Genomic DNA, 15,212 nt, shown 5'->3' with positions numbered 1-15,212 from the left:
ATTTTACATCAAACCTTAACGAATTTGGTACTTAAAGTTGATGAAATATTTTCTAAAATGACAATGACCTGGTTTGTTCTTCTTGTGATATCCATATCGGGAAATGTGACAGATATCATAACTAAAGACACCAGTCTTTTGACTTCAGTGGATATTATTTATAGAGGATCACGGATTGTATTCTACGTCGTTATCTGTTTTCTAATTTCACCAATCTGTTCCCGTGTTTCCGAAGAAAGCCAAGCATCGCTACAACTTATCACTAGCCTTGCCAATCAACGACCAGTTGAAGACTGGGAATTTCATCTTCAAACTAAGTTACTGATGTCTCAACTCAGTGGACGTGCTATTGGAGTCACGGCCTGGAATTTTTTTATCATTAATCGTGGGCTATTGTTAACGATTATGGGTGCCCTGGGAACGTATTGCGTAGTGGTCATCCAAATGAACCCGAAGACAATGGCGAGTTTGAATAGCTAACTATTTTATACACAAACAAACAAGTAGAATGTACGATTTCCATTAATGTAAAATTATATTTCAATATTTGTTATAATTTATAACATATATATTTATGTATGTAGGCATTGTAATAATATGTTTACATAATTATTTTCAGAATGTCATAGAACATAAAATCCTCTGACGTATAACATTAACAAAAATTTTTAAAGTAACCAGTAGTTAGAAAGAAGCTAGACATTAGAACTTGAACGTTAGAAGACCAAAGATTATACTTGTTACCTGCACCTACTGCATTGTGTGGTAATGAATATACGATACGAAAAACATTTCGTTATTTTGAGTAGTTGATCATTATACGCCGTTGTATTGTGTTATGAAGTACTTCAAATCTAAAACTGGTTGAACTGAATTATGCTGATTTTACATCCATACATACGTTTCTATCTATATGTTGTTTATTTCTAACTGAGCTCTGTCTATTTTACATTTACTTAACATGAAACAGTATTGTTTATTGAGAATTTGTTATACGTGATGAATATAACAACGTAAATTTCTGGTTTTTCGTTAGCCAACAATAGTTAAAATATCCATTTTTTTTTTTTTTTTATAATTTACCAAACGATCTTATGTTATTCGGTGGAAGTCCAATATGAGTTTAAAGATAATTATTTAAACGTATTGTGTTTGTTTTTAATAATTCAAACCTCAATGTTTTATTGTAATATATTCAATGATTCAAGTATTGAATAAACTGACATAAGTTGGCCAAAATACTTTTTGTATGAATCTTGCATTCTATAAATGTCTGGCTGAAAGTTAGTGTAAAATATTTAATACAATTAAATGCGCAACATTGTAGAATAGTGCATAATTAATAAACCATTTAATATATAACCTAGTATGATGTTTATTATTTTTTATAAATTACATAGGCCTGTGATGGTTTTATTGTTTTGACATTTTTACATGTTCTACGTAATTTCTGCACGCTAAACCCGAAAATTATATCTATTTCTTTCCATCACATATAGATTTTTCACAAAACGTTATGTGTACTTTTATATAAGTGAATCATTTTCATTGACATCTGGTCACATATTGTTATGCTTAAAATGTTGACAACTACTGACTATAGATTTCTCTAGACCAATCGCGACGTGAGAATGTTATCGATCGTTCTATAACCCAAACAAAACAAACATAATAATGAAACATATTCATTGTGGTAAACGAAATAATAATTTGACCTAAGTAAGATTTTTTCTTCTCAATTTATAAAAAAAAAAAAAAACCTTACTTTATAGAAAAAAATGAATATTATTTCCAAATTTTGCGTAGCTAAATTATATTTCGTTATTAAATTCGTTATTACAAACAAAACAACTTTTACGAAGCTTAAATTCGCAGGCCTGTGTTATCGTTCAAAAAGTTTTATAAGTCTTCCAGGTTAAAAAAATGATTAAATAAAAGAAAAGCCACTGAAACCAGTAGTCTGTGATTAATTCACAGTGTAAAAAAAACAGAAAAATTAATGCTGCCAACAAAACAAAGTTTCACAAAAAGGGATATTTAGGATTTCTTCGGATGAGTGTCAAACAAATTTTAATTATTTTCTTACAAATGCGTTTTTGTTGTTATTCTTAATGGCGTTTCAGGCAGAAACGCCTAAGGGTTTTTCAGGTGAGTCCAATCAATTTATGAACACTAAAGAACAGTTATTATCATTTTAATCACCTTTAAAAGGCTTCTTTGAAAGAGATGTAACAGAAGTTTACAGTGTAACGTAGGGACAAGGATACGAAAACGGGTAATAGAACTTTGCTTAATGGACTATTTGAATAACTACTAAGTTATTTAAAAATAAATCGACTTACGATTGTTCAGGCTGGAAATCAACTGAAATTATAAACTAATTAAAATGTTTATAGATCCATAAATTTCACTTCTAAATTTGTCGTAAAAACAAACTATATCTCTTTACAACTGTAATGATTGAAATAGTGAAGAATTTCAATCTTTCAAAACAGTTAGTATAGAATATATTAGTCAGATACATTTAGATAAATTCTACATATACGTGCAGGTGTTTTGCATTTAGTTTGTCCACCTGTGGGTGACCAAGTAACTTTAACGATTTACAATGTTAAAAATTTGATGCTCGATTCTCTGCAGTAGACGAAGCATAAATAACCACTTGTTTAGTTTTGCTCTGAAACAACAACAACAGCATGTACTTCGGTTCTTGTTCATTGAATATTACAATTTTGTAAACACGTAATAATGTTTTTTTTTCAAGTTAAAAAATTCATATGCCGCCAAGTATCAAGTGAGATTATATATAACAGCAAAATAAAACTTGGAAAATTTACGAGGTTTCTTGTGATTAAAGTTATTTGAACTGAGTGTCCGTTTTGGATGAAAATGAATAGGCTGGACAAACTTTTAGTTAAACAAGCAAAACTCTTTATTTTCACAAAAGAAAACACGTACTCACGTGCAAAGACAGACAGTTCTTACTCCAAATTGTGCAACATTTAGTCTTGAAGTGTTTTTCTTGCAAAATTTATTGCGTCAACACTAAATGCTAAACGAACTCCAGAATGTTTTCCTTTTGCATAAACTAGGAATGAACTAATGCAAAGAAAGCACCTGGATTCCAAACATCAACTTGTTTTCTTTTTCCAGTGTTACCTCGTGATCTCTGTCCTCTGATAGTGCTGGTTACCTATACAGTCTAATTGGAGTCGAAGTTTGGCAGGTGAAGAAAATTTAATCTCTTACTGGTTTTAACCCAGGCTTAAAATATGCTGAAATATCTAGGTAGAGAACAGATGATTAAGGCGACTAGAATAAGATAATTTTAAATATCTTGGACTACATTATACCACCATGATAATGTGAAATCTAAATAACCGATAATAAAACACACATACAAACACACACGTATGTATATATACCAATATAGATAATAGAATTAATGGTATGCCTGCATTACATAGATATTTCAAAAGCTAGAAACTCATATCAATTTAGTCCTGTGACTAATCCACCGGGGAAGAGGCGAGGCGAGTCCATGTCAAAGAGTGTTACACATACATATACTGATTCGTATGAATTCGGGATTTCTCTCCGATATAAATGTTGTTTATAATAGCCAATAACACTTAATATATAGCATAAAGATATTATTTTGGTTTTGAATTTACGAGAAGAGTAAAAAAAATAAATTGAAAATTTGAAACTGGCTTTTCTAGATTTTTTCAGCAAATTCTATGATGAATTACCCAACAGCAAAGACTTTTCCGTTAGTCTGAAATAAGTATATTACATCGCAATAAAACTGACAATAATATTTAACATTGTTTATTTGCTTTTGAATTTTACGCAAAGCTACACTAGGGCTATCTGCTCTGCCCTTCCCTAATTTTGTAGTTTAAGACTAGAGGGAAGGTAGCTAGTCTTCACAACCCACAGTAAACTTTTGGGCTACTCTTTTACCAATGAACAGTGGGATTGACTGCAACATAATTGCGCTCCCATGACTGAAAAGGCGAGCATGTTTGGTACGACAGGTATTCGAACTGGCGACCCTGAGATTAATAGTCGATCACCCTAACCACCTGGCCATGAAGGGGCTTTATTCGTCATATTCTCCTTTACTAGTTTTCAAAAAGAACAGTAAAAAATATACAACGCTAAAATCATGGGTTCGATCCCCCTCGGTGGACTCAACAGATAGCCCGATGTGGCTTTGCTGTAAGAAAACACACACACACACAGTATATAATAACATTTCAACACGTTCTTCATGTGCTGTACTGGTACTGTTATCAATTAAACCATTTGATCACTATTGGATTGTTATTATTATTTTTCTTAAAAAAAAGAAGCGAGTATGAAGATAAATACAGAAAAAGGTATAAAACAATGAAATAACAATAAAATACAAGTTATATATTTTTGTCAAAAAATAGGAATTCGCACGTGAGTTTGACGCTAGTATCAATTATATCCAAATTATATACATCAATTATCCAAACATTTTAAAAAGAATTAGTATTGGCTTAAGCAGGTTTGACAATTATTGTCCCGTATTATCTAAATAATGCATAAGTAATATATGACGACTCTAAATCACTTATAGATTACAGTCCTACTTACTCTTAGAGACCAATGAAGGATTTCATGATACAATGAACAAATGATAAAAGAATTAACTTACGAATAGCTACACAAACAGCAGTTGTGAAACTTAGCTTCCTGTTTTAAGCCTTGTGTGCACTAGTTGAACTTAGAACTTATAGAAATCTAACAGCAACTGTGACATCTTTCAGCTACAGTACATTACCAAGATAACTGGTCCTGTCAAAATCTCTGCAGCTAATTGGCTTTCGGATAACCCTGATTAAAGACCGTTGTGCTTATTGGGGAGAGTTTAAAGGAGTACTACTATGGTGACTAAAGACGTGGAAGAGTTAATATCGTACAGGTATAAGTAATCTTATTTAGCATTCATAAAAGAAGGGTAAGAGGTGACCAGTCACGGGCCACATTAAATACATGGGGTCCCATGACAAGTATTATAGGTTGGACTGCTAAAACCGAAATGCATAATTAAGTAATACAGTTAAATATTAGTTAATAGCGAGAGTACAAAATGTACAAAATAGTAATTTTAATAGTTATGAAAAATACAAGGTAATGGCAGTTATTTATTCACTAAACAATATATATATATATTATGAAATAACAAGTTCTAAGAACATGCTCGTGAAAGATAACAAAGTAATAGGTTTACATGATACGACTAAAACCAGTGTTGTCATAGTGACATAGCTACAAAGACATGTTTTTTTAATGAGACATTTAAATTTTATTTACTTTTCATATAGTCACGGAATCCATTTGATCCGTGGGGCGCAGAGTAGTTTCACCTATTTACCCTCTAATATGGTCCTTGATTATCTTGTCGACTTTTATAAGATTATCAGAGAGTTCGATAAATTAAAGACTTGATATTTTCTTGTCCTAAAACCTAAAAGTAATAAAAAGAATGGGCCAGAGTTTAAGCCTGAAAGAAACAGACCAGATTCGAATTATAAAATTGTTTTTCTTACAGAGTGTCTACTTTATGAAATTAGTTGCCGTCAAAAGTAATGGATGTCATTATTTGATAAAACAATCTATGAGAGGAATAGATGGTTTCCTGAAAGGATGGGCTTATATTTTTAATTTCCTCAAGCGTGAGTGCGCACAGAGCAGACTCAAAGGATCAAATGATTTCTTGCTGTTCGTAGGTTATGCTATTTTATTACTATTTGAACCTCCACATCCACGTTTTCTAATTTAAAGTTTAAGAAGTTTCGTAAACATAGCTTTCTAATATATTGGAACGTTAAGCCTATGTCTAAGTTAGGTTCAATAAGATGTTAAGATTACAAACATATTTTCAGATAATGTTGTATAAATATTGGTCATCCTGTCGTGTTCTTATCTACACAGTTTCACTCCTCTATAAATTCGTATATTAGTCATATAAATATGTAAGTGTACAAAGAGCCTAGCATAGCCTCAATGTCTTGCCATTGGAGATGGCATTGTAGCTTATTAAAGTTCACCTGTGTATGGAAATAGTATGCAAAAGTAGGCGAGTATTAAGGTTACTCGATCTCTGAAACAAGCACCAGTTCAAGCTTTTGGTTGATTTTTTCCTTAAAGCAACTTTGGAGGTAGGCATACTATAATCTCATTATTGTATGTTGATTATTCACTTTATAAATATTTAAATACTTATATAATTATTAGTCAATAAATTAGAGTATTTCAGGAATTTTATTTTATACATAGAATAAAAAATATTCGTTTCATAAAGTTTTTTTTCCTTTTTTGAATTTCGCGCAAAGCTACTCGAGGGCTATCTGCGCTAGCAGTGTAAAACTAGAGGGAAGGCGGCTAGTCATCACCACCCACCGCCAACACTTAGGATACTCTTTTACCAACAAATAGTGAGATTGACTGTCACATTATAACGCCCTCACGGCTGAAAGGGGGAGCATGTTTGGTGCAACCGGGATTCGAACCCGCCGCGTTCGGATTATGAGTCGAACGCCTCAACACGCTTGGCCATGCCGGGCCTCGGTAAAGGTAAACCTTTGTATTGGCATCTTAAATTACGTATTAAACATTAATTTTCGTAGCTTCACCTACCGAGGACGAATAAAATCTGAGTGTTATGTTATGTGTTTTCCCGTTGTAAGTCTGAAGACGTATAATGCTGAAAGCCGGGTTTCGATACCAGCGGTATTCACAGCACAGATATCTTACTGTGTAGCTGTAAGCTTAACTGCACACATATTGATTGTTGTATAATAGCTATAAGTTTTACATCTTAAAATTATTACTCAGTTAAATATTGCATCTGATTAACGTCAGTTTCAGATATGCTTTTATGCTATCTTATAAGCATTATGCAATTACAGCGCATGCGCATAAAGTTAATAGTATTTCTGAAATATGTACAAAGTATAACGTATAACAAGAAAATATAATGTGTATAAATTGCTCAGAGATGGTGCTTAGTGCAGGCGGTTGTGAAAATTGATTGGAAAGTGGAACTATTTTTTCAGTCATTAGGTGACACAGTATAATATTTGTAGTACTAATATTCTTACGCTACTTCCCTTATACAGAGTACCTCACTTCTTTGTTTGTTTGGAATTTCGCACAAAGCTACTCGAGGACTATCTGCGCTAGCCGTCCCTAATTTAGCAGTGTAAGACGAGAGGGAAGGCAGCTAGTCATCACCACCCACCGCGAACTCTTGGGCTACTCTTTTACCAACGAATAGTGGGATTGACCGAAACATTATAACGCCCCAACGGCTGAAAGAGCGAGCATGTTTGGCGTGAAGGGGATGCGAACCCGTGACCCTCAGATTACGAGTCGCACGCCTTAACACGCTTGGCCATGCCGGGCCTCAGAGTACCTCACTTTCATTTCGAGTATTATGATACCATAGAACTGAATTCTAAGATTACTAAACAGCTACCAACATGTGTAATTGAAAGAAATTTACAGTGTAAAATATATATGAACAAAAGTAACACCCTACAACGCATACCAAAAGGGCGGGGATACAGGGGAATAATCCCCAGACCTCCAGAAGGTCTGTAAGAAAGGGGAGATAGAATAAAATATATTAATAAAATAGTTGATTAAATAACAGAGAGGAATTATAAGTAATAAATATATGTGTTATAAAGATTACCATTCGTTACCTTTTGTTAAAATATGCACTACCATAAGTGAGAAGACAAAGTGTGGTTTACGAGAAAATACTATAACTATTACACACTACGCTATTACCTCGTTATTTCTATTAATTCACCTCACACAAGCTTATAGAAACACCTTCTGTTGCACGTGTAGTTATCAAAAATCAGGTATGAGGAATTTCAATGCTGTGTCCTCGAATTGTGTGATTTTTCAAGACATTTTTGTTAAATCATTGTGTGTAACCCCATGTTTGACTTAACACTAATTTGATGGTCCCAGTAATGCTGTCAATTCGAGCTACAAGTAAAGTTGTCCAGCCTCGTTGTCGTACTTTCTTTCTCATAATTTGTTTGCAATCAATATTAATGTAGAAACGTTATATTATAAACGAAGTGTGACAACCTTCCAATTTGAAGTTTTATGTTATTATGAGAGAGGCACAGGATCGGTTTCATGTGACTTTTCATAAAATATTTCCTTTAAGATGCAATCAATCTTGTAACCGCAACGAAAACCAAGAAATAACTCTTAAATTGCAAATTGTTTTTTCTAGAACAACTGCAGATTGTAGCTTAAAATTACATTTGTTTATCCTGGATAGTTTCTATCTTCTTTTCTACTAAATTACATGGCGAATGCTCAGCAGAATCTACACTCTTACTTTCGTCAGAGGGCAGAGCACACGTCAACATATTTTTTACAGATTTAGATTCAAAATTGAAATGAATCTCATTATTATTGACTTGTATGAAAAGATGTGGTATTAAAACATAGATAAGAAATCAAATGTTTGTATTATATAAGTTTTAATATTTTACTTTGCTGAGACAGTATTTAAATAAAAAGTTTAAAGTCACAGTATGTGACAATCGTGACACAATTTCTCTAAATCTTCTGGCTTTGATAACTTATCGCCACCCAATTTTAAAATACAGTTCAACATAAAATGATAATACTATACTATGGTTATTGTCAAGAGATACATAATTTTCCCAGGCATGAATTTTTTTTTCTATGAAACTATCAAGCAGAATGTGAGATGCAAGTGCTACACTCATCTCTAACTTATTTTATTTCATAACTAGCCAATAAATAAATTTCATGATTTACCTCATCTAATTTATATCCAACAGAAAGAAAAAGTTTTAATCTATGAATGTAGTATAAATTCATGTTTTTTGTTTTTTTTTTCACTATGGTATAAAAGACATATTTCACTCAGTTTGAAAATTTCTGTGGAGCTATTCAGATGGAGTATCTAATGGATTTTAAGGTGTTTATGCAATATTTAGGAACCCAATTAAATTATAATAGTTATTACACATTGTTAGCTTGTTGTTAATTATTATTCTGTTTGATTAGGTGCATTTTAAGATAAATATACTATATTTAGTGTACCAGAAACATTATTATAAAAGTTTAAGGCTTAAATTTCACCGAGGACTGACACTGAACGCGTGCAAATTTGTGCGCCAGCCCCAAATTATGTAATTAAATGTCAAGTTGCACTACTAATTTAAAAACAAACAAACTGTATAACAATACTATGTTAGCTGTTTCAGTATCTAACTGTCATATATGTACATGCACAGTACTTATTAATTGTTGAATTATATTATTAAATTAAACAACTCTGTACAAGAATAGTACACTATCTATTTCAATCATTGGCTACCGTACGTGTATGTACTATTGAAATAACGTTCACATGCTTTCATTCCTCTGAGGTGCCTTCCCAAACAACTTACACATAATTTTTATGTTGACAGCAGAGTGATAATGGTTAGAGCTAGAGTACTGTCTTTCTTCGGTTTGTTTACACTTCAGGTAGTTATTCAACTGGCGTAGGGTAAACACCGAATGTTCACACAAACATGAACTTAATGGCAGTGTGGCAAAGTGTTTCAGTAACACAAATATACTTGATATACACTGAAACACACTTTTAAGCAGTGAGCCAGTATTTGGGGCCTGTCTTAGAGATATACAAATCGACCTTGTCTTCCATCAATATGCCAGGATTTGGCAATCTTTCCCGTAAAAATCTAAGCCTGTCTGATACCGAAGATAGACAACTTTTGTATAAGGATTGATGGCATAAGTTTCTGAATTAATGCTTCTTGCTTTACGTGTGCATCAAAGCTAGGGGGAATATTACTGTTAATGTTGTCAAGAAAAGAGTGGATACTGTTTTCTTAAAGTAATCCTTCACAGAACGATATTACACATTGGGTTGTGGTTGACTTATTCCTATCATACTAATATTAATATTATCGCTGTGTTTTTAAATACAATATAAATAATAATCTACGTTCACTGTTGAACACTGCAAATTTATAGAAGCTTCTTTCAAGTAGTAAAGAGAACGTCGCAAGGTTGTTAAATAAAAAGGATTCCAGTATTTTTAAATAAGTCATAGCATTATTTTATCTTCAACAGCTTTAGCAGCCTAATTGTCATTAAATATTTCAAAATCTATATATACAATAACTTCACATATGTGAATTAAGAATGGGCAACATAAACAGAGCTTTTTCCAGTCTTTAATAGTTTCAACCCAGTGTGTAATGCACACATTGAGTTGTAGAAGACGGGATGGAGCTGCCCCATGCTGGACATCCTTTTGATATATAACTTTTAATAGTTCCCCTTGTTTAGGTGAGGATTTAATCCAAGTAGTTGTTCCTCTAACTCTATCAGTACAATTTTCTATTGGTGGAACTGACGTGAGTTTGTAATAACAAGATTAAGGGAGCGACCTGAGTAATGAGTGTATAAGCCTTACTTCACATACCTATAATTTGTTTATGGACACCAGATTTTTCGACAACTATCCTTGACCACGCAATTTGTTTAAAGATAATCCAATATCAGTCAATATCTTCGTAATTGCACATACAGTATCTGTTTCAATGACCCTCTGTAGCTTAACAAAGCCAATAAATTATTTTCTACTTTCACAGTTCTCATATACAAAGGGGAGATATAATAAAAATGTTCAATGTTGAGAGAAGACATTTCATCAGGAAAAACAGAGTATAGTCCATCTTTTTAAAACTTCATCAATATTTTTTTACTCGAATTGCATCATATTTTATAACATTCTTGATGTCATTTTATGAGCGTAATGATAAATATGTAGTTTTTGTTCTGCCTTCGGATGATAGAAATTAACTTTCAGTATTTTGTAATTTTCAGCTTAATGTTTCAGGAAGGACAGAAAATTATCAGAATTTTTGGGAGAATTTACATTTTCAGTATCGCCACGAAATCCTAAGCCTCGTTTTCCTAAAAATAAAGTGGAATAAAGTTTGATGAAGAATGTGTTTATTCTGAGTTATACGTCACTGAAGGGTACTGTTGGTAATAATATAAATTACACCGGTTGGTGGATGTTCCATGGAAGCCTTCGAAACATCAGCTGTCTACATAAAATTACGATGTTAAACAAGTTTATACTGGTTGCTTAAAGTATCGTTAACTTATAATCAGTTGTTAAGTGACTTGTTGATAAGCACTACTATATCACGTCGACTATGGACTGGAAGAAAGGTACCACAAGAACCACAAAAAAAAAAAAAACGCCATCCACTTTTGGGCTGTATAATAACCATGGATATTTTTCAAGTCAAGTTATTTTAACCTTGCGGTTACATCAACCAGAAATGGTGGTAGGAAAACTTGTTTATGAAGCTAGGAATACTTTTCAACATTTTATCAGTTACTAATAGCTTGACATTTTTCATCAAGACATTTTACTGGTGTCAAGAAGTCGTCAATGTCAATTCATGGCTCAGTGACTACAGAACCAACATGACAAATCTCTGATGAATTCACAATTACTGTAGTGATGATGGTCCGTGAAGAACGAAGTTGTCAGTGATTGAAGCAGTTTGTACATCATCAGTGTCATCACCACAATAATATAATTCAACAGCGTCAGTCTCACAAGCCTCACGTTCATCACCGGCACCAGAGAAATACTGAGACGTTGACAAGGTTGTGTCAGTAACACTGATTATCCTGATATGTTCGTATTCACAGAAACGTTAACCAACCTAAGAACAAATATTCGATGTTCTTCATTTGTAGATAATGAAAAGGTAAGTTAGAACAAAATGTAACTGTTTGTCAGGCTTACTTGAGCTATTAGAACTCCAAACTGCATAATTATTTTAAAATTGCTTAAATAAAACTCTGAAAGAGCATATTTTTATGAATTCGTTACTTCTTCAACATTATACCACATTTATACTTCTATTATTTCACAAATATTAATGTTGTATGTTGCTGTAAGTAATATTAAAAATCATGCATTCATTACGAACACGATCGTGTATTCACTACATCATTAATTAATAGTAGTTTCTTATGTGTGTCTCTAAATACTTTAGCAAGTTCTTACGCAAAATGGGATATTTTGTTCTGACACAATAACTTGTGTTGCATTCAATTTGGGATGAATCTTATTCACTGCTTGATAAAAATAGATTTTACTTCTGAAGAAAACGATTTGAAATTATTCTCAAAACTATTTGAATCCAAGAAAAATATTTTCATTAAGTATTGAATAAGTTACATTCCACATCTAAATAAAACAGAGTACTGGCTCTGAAGAAAACTCAGTTCTTATATATCATTTTCAAAGTACAATAAATCTCAGAGAACAGAACAGAAAAAAGATATTCTGAAAAATATTTAAAAAATTCATATCACTGGATTAAATCATGTTATTTTATTTTTAGTTTTTGTGTTTTTTTAATTTCGCGCAGTTGATCTCAACAGTACCTTCAAATAAAAAGTGATTATTCTTATTGACAAAAATGGTCAAATTAAACAATAAGTTATGTTATTACTTGAGCTGTTGCAGGTTCAAAATAGTTTATAACTCACTTTGTGGTAAATTAATTGTCTCGTTTCAAGTTTGGAGGTTAAGGACTGCACTTTGAAAACAAATAACAACAACACTTAAGTATGCTAAGTATGGAGATAATATGGTACAGGTATTTCTAGTAGAACAATAATCATTACATTAATAATAACAACTAAATGCTGGGCCTCCAAAGCAAATTAAAAGAGAATGCTGAATACAATGTTAAACGTGGAACTACCAAACTTTTACATACCCTGAGCAGTAATATTGCAAATTTCAGAATCATGGAAGATTCAAGACAATTACATGAAAAGATGAATAAAGGTTAAGTTACAGATTGAAGATACATATTTTCAAGAATGAAAAACTCGAAGGCAGTCACTCTATATAATAAAATTACAAAATGCAAATGGCAATATACAGAGAACAAAATACGAATTTTAAAAGTTACTATGAGAAAGTGTTCGAGAATAAATAAATTATTTAAAAAACGAAATATTTAAAATAAAAGTAATGTATAGAAAGTAAATAAACTCCTTAATAATAATATACTCAACTTAGAAAACAAAAGTAGGTATTGTTTTTTTTTATTTCGCGCAAAGCTACTCGAAGGCTATCTGAGCTAACCGTCCCTAATTTAGCAGTGTAAGACTAGAGGGAAAGCAGCTAGTCATCACCACCCACCGCCAACTCTTGGGCTACTCTTTTACCAACGAATAGTGGGATTGATCGTTACATTATAACGCCCCCACGGCTGAAAGGGCGGGCATGTTTGGTGCGATTGGGATTCGATCCCGCGACCCTCGGATTACGAGTCGAATGCCTTAACACGCTTGACCGTGCCAAGCCTAGCAAAAGTAGGAGAAATAATTTAAATGTCTGAGAAACACAAAGAAATTAAGTCACATGTTTAGAAATGACAAAAAAAAGACATTTAAATGTCTGAGAAATACAAAGAAATTAATTCGCTTGTTTAGATACGACAAAGAAAAGACCAGTGAATTGAACTTATTAATGAATGATGTCGACAAAGTGGGAAATGTTTGTTTGTTATTTTCGCGCAAAGCTACACGAGCGCTCTCTGCGCTAGCCGTCCTTAATTTAGCAGTGTAAGACTAGAGGGAAGGCAGCTAGTTTTCACCACTCACCACCAACTCTTGGGCTACTCTTTTACCAACGAATAGTGGGATAGACCGTCACATCATAACGCCCCCACGGCTGAAAGGGCGAGCATGTTTGGTGCGACGGGGATTCGAACCCGCAAACCCTCGGATTAGGAGTCGAGCGCCTTAACCCACCTGGCCATGGAGGGCTAAGTGGAAAATGAAAGTGTCTATAAAATTAATAAGAAATTGGAAGTTAGCAAATCATTTTTAAGTTAGGCCCGGCATGGCCAAGCGTGTTAAGGCGTGCGACTTGTAATTTGAGGGTCGCGAGTTCGCATCCCCGTCGCGCCAAACATGCTCACCATTTCAGCCGTGGGGGCGTTATAATGTTACGGTCAATCCCACTATTCGTTGGTAAAAGAGTAGCCCAAGAGTTGGCGGTGGGTGGTGATAACTAGCTGCCTTATCTCTGGTCTTACACTGCTAAATTATGGACGGTTAGCACATGTAGCCCTCGAGTAGCTTTGTGCGAAATTAAAAAACAAAAAACAAACAATTTTTAAGTTACTAAAATATGATGATAGACAGAAAAGAAAAAGCGGGAAACGAAAGAAAAAAATAAAAGAAAGTTAGGAAAGATTACAAGTTTATAAAGATTGTATTTATGAAACAAACCAGAAAAATAAGAGTTTAAATGAGAAAAATATGAAGTTTAGAAGATAATTAAACTTGGACTTTTAATAGTTTGATAAGCTCATTGTAAGAGATAAGAAGAGCGAAGTTCGAAAGATCTGCTTAGCTAAACAATAAGTTTAAAATATTTCGCTAAAATCTTCGATTTGATTTCTCTTGATGGACTGAATGAAATTAAAACACGTATCGTGCAGCTCTTCGTTAACTATAAACAAATAATTTCTTGCACTAACTTTTTGCCTTGGAATATTGAATATTCAGAAGCCAAACAATGTTAAAATGTAGTTCTAATGTGTATGCCATTATATCCCGACATTTCACGAGTTGTGGTTATACCTGCGTTACTGCTTTGCACATTCTTTTCGCATGAAACATTTGTGTTCTCCGAAATCATTGTTATGCAGAAATTCATTGGTAGAAAACCATGTCTTATATATACATGATGTCACTGATCCTGGAATAAACTATGCGTCATATTATTGAGTAATTTAACATAACAGTATTTATACATACTATTAGTGCGTGTGTGTTTGTGTTTGGGGTCTGTGTGATGACAGGCTTTCATGTTGTGTTTTGGCTTCTTTTACAGTAAAAATGTAGAAAATGTGATACTCTATCAGATGTTAATTTTGTAACTAATTGATATGACATGTATATCTTGAAAACTGCATTAGTGATTGGAGCTGTTTTACGGAAGAATATATATTTAGAATATCGTTTGACTTAACATAGAAATAGTAAGCGTTACATGCTTACGAATTATATATTAAAAAGAAATTATTTTGGAAAACGTTATA

The sequence above is a fragment of the Tachypleus tridentatus genome, chromosome 10, assembly GCF_004210375.1.
Source record: "Tachypleus tridentatus isolate NWPU-2018 chromosome 10, ASM421037v1, whole genome shotgun sequence".
NCBI lineage: Eukaryota > Metazoa > Arthropoda > Merostomata > Xiphosura > Limulidae > Tachypleus > Tachypleus tridentatus.
The sequence above is the reverse complement of the archived record's forward strand: the minus strand, read 5'-3'. Positions refer to the sequence as shown.